The sequence below is a fragment of the Amphibalanus amphitrite genome, unplaced genomic scaffold, assembly GCF_019059575.1.
Source record: "Amphibalanus amphitrite isolate SeventyFive unplaced genomic scaffold, NRLGWU_Aamphi_draft 000153F_arrow, whole genome shotgun sequence".
In the NCBI taxonomy this organism is placed as follows: Eukaryota; Metazoa; Arthropoda; class Thecostraca; order Balanomorpha; family Balanidae; genus Amphibalanus; species Amphibalanus amphitrite.
Genome location: NW_024881648.1, coordinates 397,070 through 408,759, shown reverse-complemented (window position 1 = coordinate 408,759; position 11,690 = coordinate 397,070). Strand labels below are relative to the sequence as shown.

Below are 11,690 nucleotides of genomic sequence, written 5' to 3'. Positions count from 1 at the left end.
ATCGTTCCCCTATTTCTAAAGCAGTCCATCACCCGGGCCGCGAGCCCAAATTTGGGAACGCTCTCGTACACTGGCGCTGCAAGCGTTCCTTATTATGGGAACGGCGTACCCAAAATTGGGAACGATTTCACCGACGCCTTTCAGGGGCTCTTTTCATTAACAAGCATCACGTCCAACGCCGCAAATTATTGTTAACGCAACAATCATCAGATGACCTTTCCGGCAAGACCGTTGCATGTTTCGCCCGGTCTTCTGCTCTTTTATTCCCGTCGATCTCGCAGCGGGCACGCCCCCCTCTGCAGGATTACGTAATCCACAACGCTCAGCGATGTTCAACAAGGTCTTCCATACCTATATCCACCGTCCGCGCCGAGGGTGGAGACATGTCAAGCACCTGTCTGCTAATCACCGAGAGTTGACGAGCACAAGAAGTATCCAAAAATGGGAACGCTGAATATGTTACACCCTCAAAACACCTAGTCCCAATGAAAATCTAGTTTTTTCCTTTCTTAATGAGTGTAAGTGGCAAAAGGCCTGGTAGGATGGGCACGAGGAATGATGGAAATCAGCATAAAAATTATAAATAAGCCACACAGAGCGACCTATATCAGAGAAATTCCCCCCAAACGATCATGCTTAGAAACGCCGAAGACAAAAACCACGCTCATGACGCTGCTTATAAAACAACGCTAAACAGCTAGCATCCAAATAAAATATGTCTTTCAGGGCTGATAAAATACAGCTGAATGATTTTAAACCACTGAAACTGAGTTTACAACAGTAGTTCGGTAAAATCACTGACGTTCCACGCGGTCGATCGCCCCGACACCAAAAGTCAACAATATTACCTCGGGACTGTCCGCGTGTTCGCTTGCATATGTCAGCATCTGGTGTCGCTAGAATGAAACTTCATAACCAGGCGAAAATTATTATACTTGACCTCAAAATGTAAAAAATGCTTCATTTTCCTTAAAATTGCATGTTAAATGTCGTATAACCCATATTTCCACCATTCTGTCATTTTTAAAAAATCATTAAAAATATCATTCCACGGTCAATTTCCTTGTTCCACGGTCAGATTAAAGATAACTTTATGGAGATTTAGTAGATACTTAAATCAGCGTGCACTTTTTTGAGACGTGATGCACTTTTGAGTTTTAGTGGGCGAACGGCCGAAAAATTGCCTTCCGTTCTCATAAATGGGAACGCCCGTTCCCATATTTGGGAACTCCGTTCCCAAAAATGGGAACGTTCCTATATTTGGGTACTCATGACCATAGTTCCGCCTACTGACCTAGCTCTCAGAAGTGTCGAGCAGTGAATTCCCTGGATTAGATAGAATCAAACGCTAAATATAAATAAGCAATAAAAACCCCACAGTTTGCTGAGAAATGACACATCAAGAAAAGCATTTCAAAATCTGAAATGGAATCACATAACCTATAAAATAACTTGATCTTATCTTCTTCAGCTCTCTAAACTTGAATTGAAACCACCGAAAATTCAGCTCATTTTGCTTCCAGATGCAAACACCCTCCAGTTACGTCGTTTTAACAGTCAAATGTATCAGCAACAACTGTATCAACAGCACTCTCAAGTTTCAACATTTAAATGAGAAATAAATTGAATGAAAATGCACACATGTTGTTGTTGTTGTTGAAGAGTTAGGGCGCGCAGCAGCTTGGCTCAAGCGTCCAACTTCCAAGTTGGTATGTCCTCTTGTAGTCTTCAGAGTTGCAGTAGGCGTATGGTTGTGGTACTAAGCGGAACTAAGCAGGTTTCCGGGTAGGGATGAGGAATGACTGGGGAGAGGAAAAATTGCGATGGTTAGGAGATAGCCTTGGTAGGATATGTCCTGGGCGAGGAGAGAACAGAGAAGTTAATGTTAGTTGTGAATACTACAATGCTACTTACAGTCTTAGCTACTTGGGGATAGCCAAACAGCTCGGTAAGCAGGAAGAGCAATACAGCTCATTCTTCAAGGGGGCAAAAGGCGCTCTGGGAGAAGGCATGGTTCTATCTAGAAAGAAAAAAGAAAAAAAAGACACAAAACTTGGGTCTTGACATGGGGGTTACACGATACTTAGGGATTTCACTTCACAGTATGGGGGTGACATAGAAACACATAACATACCCAACCAATTTCAGACATTTCAGACAGGTGTTCTGTAGCAAGGTAATGGAAGGGAGGGGGGGCGTGGTACGCACTGCTGCATCGTTGCGGTTCATCAACCACCGCAGTCCGCTGTCGTTCAGCTGGTTGTAGAAGAACAGAGCTATTTGCTGCTGTAATGAACTCGATAGTAGAGCTGGTAGAACAGGGGAGCTTGAGAGTCTTGGAAAAGATCCCGAGAGAGGTCTAGAGAGAGATCCAGGTAGTGATGAAGATGAGATCCTGAGATAGATGTATGGATCCACCTGGTAGGGATGTAGGTATCCAGATAGAGATCTTGAGATGTAAGTCTAGATCCACCTGAGAGAGAGAGAGATGTAGATCTCCACCTTGCGTACAAATACATCTGATGGAAGATGCTTTTTGATTTAGGCACTTGATGATTCTGTTCATTGTATAGACTATGATGCACGAGATGCTTCTTCACTGCTCGGATTAGGGATGACGGGATCCGATCAGCTGGGTTTGCGGCACAGATGGGCAGGTGAAGGACAGGGCATTCGAAGTCCCGATGACCACTGCCAAACTTATGGGTGGTAATTACATTGATTAATTGAATGTGATCATTCGTCCAGTCACCCATTCCTATATCTCTGGCCTCCCTATTACGAAAATTGCCCACTTAGTTCGTATTAGCGTTGCTAGTTTAATTGCCCTCGAGAATCATTAGCTTGACTGCCCAACCTGAGTTCTGCTTAACTCCTATCGGCCTTATCCTAAGATTTGTCCTTCATCATTCTTACGCTCATCCACACAAAGCATTTGCCCTCCATTCACTCGCCCCAATCGATTTAGCAGCCCCCGAAATTCCCTCCGATAGTGTTAGGTGTCTGGCTGACGACGATCTCCCCGGCGAGATAAATGTCTCTTTCCGAAATCCATATGCATGCTCCGCTAACCGGCGACAAAGATACTTATCGCAGGGCCGTCCAGAATAATTGCACAAATATCCACCCTACTAATTTATGGGATTCACTACACGTCCGATAGACTTATGGTACACACATACACGATTTATATCCGACTTATCTCTCTACCGGGAGAGATTACCTATGCCCTCTTCCGGTCCGCGTGTAACATTCCCGTTCACGACCCAGGGACCACAGTTCATATCCTGGAACTATCCTTAAACCATGGGATTTACTCTTCAAGGCCTTACGTGTCCTGGAGTACATTCTTCCCTCCCCTGAGGCTGTCCAGTACCGATCAAAGTACCTTTACGAAATAAGTATGAGGACTTATCCGGGACACTACGGCTCAACTTATCCGCCCTTTGGGTGACTCACCCCTGACCTTCGGCTTACTGCCTTTGGCATAACTTACTCTCCACTGCACTGTGCCAATCTTCCCCTTCCCCCTGCCGTAGAAACCTCTCACTGCCTTCTCACCCAGTGTTACCTAAGCGGGAAAATTAACAGTGGCCGGTACCACTGGCGGAAAACGTGCATATGCCCTGCGTACGTGACGGTGTGTCCCTCTTAACATTCCGGTCTGGACGTGGGTTTAGAGAAGTGCATCTGTGTCTCATACAGTCATGCTGGTAAACGTTACGCCATAGGAGACGGGCAAACAAGCCGTCTGTGCCTCACAATGCCCTGTGCCAATATTGGTGGAATAATTATTGGCGCTAACTCGCAAGAACACGAATAACAGAAACGCATTATTTATCCAAACCAAATCGTAATCTCAAGTCATAACTTCTGCTGCACACGTGAATCCAACCATCAGTTCTCGTATACAATCCTAGTAGACCTTGAACCGCTCTTGATTTAATCAGATGATCTAGAACCAATTAGTACGCACCGATCTGCCGTCTGGTTGTGATCCACCGTATCATAGTGAATTACTGAATGCTCAAACGGAAATGACTCCTTGAAACTCGTTCGATAGCTTCTGACGGGCTACTAGTTACCTATACAAATTATCTTTATAAAGTGCCAGAACATTGTCATAGGGGTCCCTAGCCTTTCATAGAAAATCTAATTTAAATCATCCTATTAGCAGTAACCAATGCACATCAAACGAACTGCAGTCCTAGATATCATATAGCATGTCATATTTAAAATTATGCATTAACTGTTTACGTTCTTATCCCGTTGCAACTTTCCACAACTAACCATGTTTCTATACGATGACCTTCACCTACCGCACGCGCCCCAATTACGGCTAACCCACTGCCCCTGTTGTGGCTGCTCCTCGCGCCCTCTGGCGGCTCAACGCCCGCGTCGGGGACGACGAATGCCACGGCCGCCGGCCGGCGCCGCGTCGACAGCGTCAGTCACAGTCACGCCGTTATGGGCGCGTCAACACTCGCGGTACAGTGCTCGTGCGTGTTTTCTCTTCTGGCCGGGTAGATTCACCGGATGTGTCAGTGAGTGTGAATCTGATAAAATATCGCTGCAATATCTCCCCGTTCGACATCTCATCGGTTCCGTTCTACGTAAGTTTTCTTTAAATAACTTCTTTCCCCATTTAATCGTTTCCCAACAAAGATGATCTCTTCTAGTATTTATTCTACAGAAGCACAACGATCGGTACCTATATTAGTCGCATATTAGTTCTAACCACAAGCAATTCTACATCTACCTATTACTCGACATTTCGCAATTTCAATGACGCAAAGTACAAGGACCAGCTAAAGTCGCAAAAGTGTCAAACCGTCGACCTCAAACCACTACTCTCAACTCTGCACCTAAGTAACAGAAGAAATTCCGCCGTAAGCTCAAGCATTCGTATCTGTTGAAAATCATAACTCATAGCCATATTCGTAGATCGATCGCATGAATCAGTCGCCGCCTTAAAACATTATATTCCTATTTCACCGTATTCACCTGTTCTATAATTGATTTTGACTTCACAATTAATTCCTACAGTAATATCACCAATAATTTCGCAATGCAACTTTTAGTGAATTAAGCACGAATCTACACCATTAATTTCACAAACGAATTCCAACCTCAAATCGCACTTGACCACCGCCGATTATAATAAATCGAACGAACCAGTTTGACCAAAGACAATGACATATTCAATGTTGTCACGCATCCTGTCATCAATTTCAGCGTTCGTGACACTGAGCTGCTTATTCAAATTTTAGGATTTCGCTCACGGCCTAATCGTGAATTCCAACGGACAATAACGATTCGCTGGCGACTCTGACATGACCTCGAAATTCAGATCCTAATATGCTACTAGGGTGTCTGGACCAATAAGTTCAAAGTAATTTAAGTTTTCCAATTCCAATTGAGAGTGCATTTTATGGCAACCGAAAATGTTTGGCAGTCGTCACGGCACGGCAAGCTGGGCAGAGGGGGGGGGGGGGTGGGCAAGGATCAGGGATTGAGCAGACTTTTCAACAACACTCACATTCTGGAGTTTCTCTGCGCTTCCGCTTCTCAGTGTGGTCACAAGCGTCGGCGGTTGTCCTCCGGCTCTGGTCGGTCGAACTGAAGAGGCTTCTCGCGGGTGACCCCGGACCGACGGCGGCCTCCAGATGGCGTCTCCGGCTCCGGCTGCAGACTGTGACTCTCGGCTGCTCGACTGTGATTCCCCCTCTGGTTGGGTGGCGCACCCTTTTATAGTTGGGGGGGAGGGGTGACTGCCACGCCCTTGCGACGTCATCTTCCTCTGCCTTCTTCTGGTGGGTGGGGCTGTAAGATGGCGCCCTCTGTCCTGTTTAGTCACCTTGCTCCTCTGTGCCTGCAATTTTTGGCCGTCGAATCGTCTTGGTGTTGAGTGCTTTATCATTTTAATAATCGCTGGCATAAAACAATCCCCGAAAGGTTTGTGATTTTCGAGTTTTAATTTTGATTCTTCATTTTCATTTTATTCAAACTTTTGTTTCCTTCCGTTTCGTCTGCCGCCAACGCCCCTGTGACGTCACTCTTGCTCCGCCCACCGTACCGGGGCGTGGCCGTAACGCAGCGCCTTCTTCCTCTGCGGAGATCTCTGGAACTACAGGTCATTGCTTGCGGCTTGTTGTGGAGGTCACCTTCAAGGCGTTCTGCCGGGTCACTCACCCTGGGTTGTTGTACCCCGACAAAGGAGGCTGTGTGCTCCAGCCGGCATCCATCCTTTACACTGCTCCATGATTTGATGACGTATCTTGCTGATCCAGCGCTCCCAGCCGTTATCTGTCCTCGGCGTGGGTCCACGAGCTGTTGACAGTGTTACTGATCCAGCTGTTACTTGTTGGGATTCGAATCGTTCATCCTGCGGTAGCTGTCTCCAAAAGCGCGCGTCTTAATGGGAGTTTAACGGCTGCCCATAGCGAAGACCTCTGGAACTACTGCGTTTTTGCTTGCCATAGGATCTTCCTGGTTGTGCCATTCCCACCATGTGACTCAGCGCGGTGCAGCTGTTGTGGTACCTGACAGAGTACGTGACAAGTGACAGAGTACCTTAACGTGCTCGCTCGCCGCCGCCGCCGGCCGCGGTCCTGACGTAGCTTGTTGACTCAGCTGTGCCTCGACGGTTCGTACTGATGTAGGCGGCATCGTCTTCTCGCAGATGTGTCTACTGCGGCTATTCCCACGGACAGTGATCGTTGCGGGAGATGGAGAAAAGTGATGTGTGGGGATGGTGGGCCTGGTGACTGGGGGGGGGGGGGGTGAATAATGAGAGGGGAGGGGAGCGCAGCAGTAGCGCTCCGCTCAGCTGTGCGTCACCCGGTAGCAGCGATGGGTGAGTGAATGGAGGGCTAGGCCTGTGACCGGACTGCGAGGGGGGGGGGGGAGACTGCCGGACCAAGCCGTGCCGAAAAGATTCTACGTTAAATGTTAAAGATGTAGCGTGCTACAGTTCTTACAACGTGACCATGGATGAAGTATTGCTTAACCATGAATGCATGAGCTCGAGTAGTAATCCACTCTTTTAACCTAGAAATACCTAATCCATGGTTCTTGGATTCAACATAACATGAAGGATTGTGTCGAGCTTATCTGAAGCCATAGCACATATGAACACAAAATACATTTCATTATCATCACTTAGCACCCATAACGCCTCTACGTCCTTTGTTCAGAGTTTGTCGTATAAGTTGCACTGTCGAAGATAATCGAACACTGCATCCACCACCGTGGGTTCACCGTTTCCCAGGAGAATCCCCAGCGACATGCGGACGCCGACATCTCGACACGCCGCTGCGAGTCTCCTCCTCGCTACAGTGTACTTTTGGCATTCTAACAGTATGTGTTGAACATCTTGGCGACATTGACACAGTTCACAGACAATAGGCGGTAGTTGGTCAATAACATGCGAGTGAGTTAAAATAGTGTGTCCGAGTCTCATCCTACACAAAACCACTTCCTCCTTTCGACTGGCACGTACACTAGAATTCCAATGTCCTATATCTGTCTTAATCTGCTTCAGTAGAGTTGGACGATAATCTAACCACAGATTTTCAAATAACACACGGACGCGACTCTTCACCAGTGGCACAAATTCCCGATGTCCTATTTTTACATCAGTCACATTAGGTTTATCATGAGCCTTTCCCGCCCAGTAGTCAGCTCTGACATTACCAGCTATGCCACTATGTCCTGGAACCCAGACAACGATGCAATCGATGCCATCTCGTACATTTTTATGATTTATCTCTAGGATCTCCACCAAGACCGGATGATCACGGCTCTGCACTGTAAGAGCCTTGATAACCGCTTGGGAGTCACAGCATATGAGCGCTTTGGGTACTTGGTTACGTCGCACAAACTTCATCGCTTCTCTTACAGCTACCAGTTCAGCGGTATACACAGATAACCCATCACGCAGCTTATGTGAGAAAAAGGCACTGTTCACTGTGAAAGCACATGCTACTGAGTTGTTCCGCTTGGATCCGTCAGTGTACATTTTCCTATGGTCCGGGTATTTGTCCATCAGGTCGTGAAAAGCAGTCAATATATCTGTCTCAGTCATATGTCTTTTGTCTTGAGAGATGAGCATCTGTGTGGGGACGGTGTGCAACACCCATGGTGCTGTAATACCATTTTCCTTAGACAATATGTCGGGAGGATTATAGTCTATTTCGGTAAAAAGCTTTCGCAGTCGTAGTGATACTGGGAGACCCGATATCCTCCGCAAGTAGCGGTCGGAGAGATCTTCATATAGTTCATAAGCGTCTAAATCCATTATGTGGTAGCAGGGGTGATTGTGATCACTTTTTACTTTCAGGTAGTACCGGGCTAGTAAGTCTCGGCGTCTAATGCTGAGGGGTTCCACGTTCGTGTCCACTTGTAATGCTCTTACAGGGGAAGTCCGCAAGGCACCAGTGGCAATGCGGAGTGCCGTGTTCTGAATAGTCTCAAGGGACTCCACAAGCCGAGTCCCTGGCCCATCCAAAATAAAAGATGAATAGTCGAGTATTGGTCGGATCAGGGATTTATACATGCGTAATAACACAGTTCTGTCGGCACCGTATCTTTTTCCGGCAATGCTTTTCAGTATCGACATTCGTTTCTGAGCTCTTCCTTTAACATATTCTATGTGCCCATTTAAGCTCAGTTTCGAATCAAGTAAGACGCCTAGATAACGGACCTGGTCCACAATACAAATAGGGTGACCGTTGAGTTTGAGAGTAGGTAGTTGGTTCTGGTCCACTCGTTTTAAACCTCTTCTAAACAAAACGGCGTTAGTCTTCATGGGGGAAAATACAAAACCGTTCCGCTCTGACCACTGTCCTATTCTGGTTAAAGCGTTTTGGGTTTTCTGAAATATAAGTGGGATATCTTTTCCCTGCGCCCAGATAGTGCAATCGTCTGCGTATATAGCAGCAGAGACCTCTCTTGGTATTGCGTCAATCAAAGAGTCAATCACAATATTAAAAAGCAATGGAGAGATCACCCCTCCTTGGACAACGCCATATTCCTGCTCAAACGTATCTGATACCTCTCCGCACCTCACTTGGAATGTCCTATTTTGCAAGTAGCCTCGAATGAAATGCATGATATGGCCCCGGAAGCCGATATCATACATTCTATTCAACAAAACCGTTGGGGAGACCATGTTATATGCTGACTTAATGTCTAGGAACACACCGAGGGTGGAACAGTGGTGAAGGAATCCTTCCCGTATGTGCGAATCAAGTCTCACTAGGTGGTCCCCAGTAGACTTTCCTGATCGGAACGCACATTGATATGTCGATATAAGGTCATATTTCTCAAGGTACCATGACAGTCTCTTACCAATCATCCTCTCTAGTAATTTGCACATACAAGAGGTAAGTTGGATAGGCCTGTACGATTGCATTTGGTTGCGGTCTTTCCCTGGCTTAAGGATGGGTATGATGTAAGAATGTCTCCATGCGTCGGGGAACACGTCATTCACCCATACATAATTATAAAAACGAAGCAGTTCAATCAGCTGTGTCTCATGCATATGTCGGAAGAAATCATAGTGAACCTTGTCCGGCCCGATGGATGTAGAGCCAGATCGTTTAATAGCGTCAGTAAGTTCTCTCATTGTAAATTCTTTGTTGTAATCCTCGTAGTTCTCATCCCCAAATTCAGGTAAGTTTTCTGCTAATTCACGTTCCCAGTCAAGAAAGGCTTGGGGGTAGTTCGATCTCGAGCTCATATTCGAGAAATACCTCCCGAAGTGATTTGCCACCTCAGTAGGGTCGTCAATAATCTCGTTATTATGCATAATAACTGGGAGAGGTCTCATGTATCGATGCTTCTGCGAGAACTTACGGATTATATCCCACAGTTTCCCCATCGGGGTTCTGTGGTTAAACACTGATAGCAGCTCCTGCCATGAGCGGATCTGTGCATCTCTAATAGTCCGTCGTGTCTTAGCCTTCGCTTTCCTATACTCAATTCGTAGGAATTGGGAATGAGGGTCTCTCCTCATTCTGTTATGAGCTCTCCTTCTAGTCAGAATTGCGTTCCTGCAGTCATCCGTCCACCACGGACACGAGTATTTGGTGTTACCATTTCGGGTGGGTATAAACTTCTGGGCAGTGTCAATAATAGTTTGAGTTATTTCATCACAGTTCTCCAGTCCAAGGTTAGGATTGAATTTGAAATCACATTTCATTTCAAATTCCGTCCAGTTAGCTTTCCTCGTGTTCCATCCATAAAAAACAGGGGGCAAGTTCGTGTAGGCAGTAGGATTACCGACATCTATACGTATGGGGTAGTGGTCACTGGCATATAGGTCTTTTTCAGTGTCCCATTCAAGTATGTGAGAGATATCGTTTGATACCACTGTCAAATCGATATGGGACGTATCTCCTGTGGATTCATCCAGTCTAGTTGGCTGTCCATCATTCAAAACATGTAGGTTATGATGGTTGACAACATCCATCCAGATGCAACCCCGTCTGTCACATTGCGCAGCTCCCCACATGAAATGTTTGCTGTTTGCATCTGTACATATTACAAATGGTTTAGGGAGTTGCTGGATTAATAGGGATATATCCTGAAATGAGAAGTTGTCAGTTGGGGGCAAGTACAATGAACAGAATGTAATTCTTTCCCTCTGTAGCCTTACGGAGCAGGCTACCACCTGTAAATTGCTCTGTATAGGTAATACCATGTGCGGCAGGCGATTTGATACATATATTGATACACCTCCTCTCCTGTCACCTTGAGGTGAGTATGCGTTGTATAAAGAATAATGTGGTAAGTCAAAACAATATCTGTCATTGGCCATAAAGTGAGATTCCTGAATACAGATCACCTGGTAATTACCGTCCAAGAACATTTGTTTGGCTTCTGCCCACTTTCCGATCAGTCCTCTGGCATTCCATTGTAGGACCCTTGTCAGAGTTTCTTAGTCGAGCCAGAACACAATTCACCACTCATAAGTTCCCACTCCTTGGGAATAATTGGGCTGGCTGCTACTATCTGGTTCGTATCAGTCATGATGCTGATATTGTACCATTTTCCATAGGAAACAAGATAGCTGATCATCAACCACCTCAGCTTGTGTGGTTGTTTGATCAGCACATGTAAGTTAACAAACCGAAATACAAGTAGAAATAAAGACGTCTTGATTCTACGTTTAAAAAAAAAGAAGAAAAAAAGAGTTTGGTGTTTTAGTGCTAAAAGTTACGTTAGGGTTTGGGTTTCCTGGTCAGGCTGGGCATTCGCCTGTCCCTTCCAAGTCTCCCTCCTTGACGTTTTTTGCCAAGCTCAGGGGATGGCGATACCCCATCAGCAGGGATATCTGATGTCTCTGTCATTGATGACTGCTCAGAGTCAGGATGGGCTTTTTGGGTTCTTTCACTCCTCTCCTCGACCTCATCTGTGTTCTGCGTCACCTGCGGTGTCCAGCTCTGTCGGATCACTCGCTGAGAGGAACCAGCCAGAGTGTCTTTGTTTGTTGGTGGAGTGCTCCTCTCAGTGTCTGAGGGTGGTGAGGGCTCCTGTGAGCCCTCTGCCACCAATTGGGATTCCATGGGGTCCATGAACATGTCAGGCTGTGACTGGGTCTGAGTGTCCTCAGCACCTTCCTGCTCTCCTGTCCCCGTTTGCACTTTTGTTGGTGTTTGATTTGCCTCAGCCTCAGTCCCTTGAAG

The 11,690-nt window shown here is 46.3% G+C and overlaps 1 long non-coding RNA gene across 1 annotated transcript; it reads right to left on the bottom strand.

Annotated features, from left to right (window-relative positions):
• Nucleotides 1–1,642: 1,642 nt before the first annotated feature.
• Nucleotides 1,643–7,340, bottom strand: LOC122383059. The gene is made up of 2 exons (XR_006256767.1): nt 7,162–7,340; nt 1,643–1,855 (listed from the first exon to the last, which is right to left on the bottom strand). It is a non-coding gene; the product is annotated as an uncharacterized LOC122383059 (long non-coding RNA).
• Between the last annotated feature and the right edge of the window lie 4,350 nt (nt 7,341–11,690).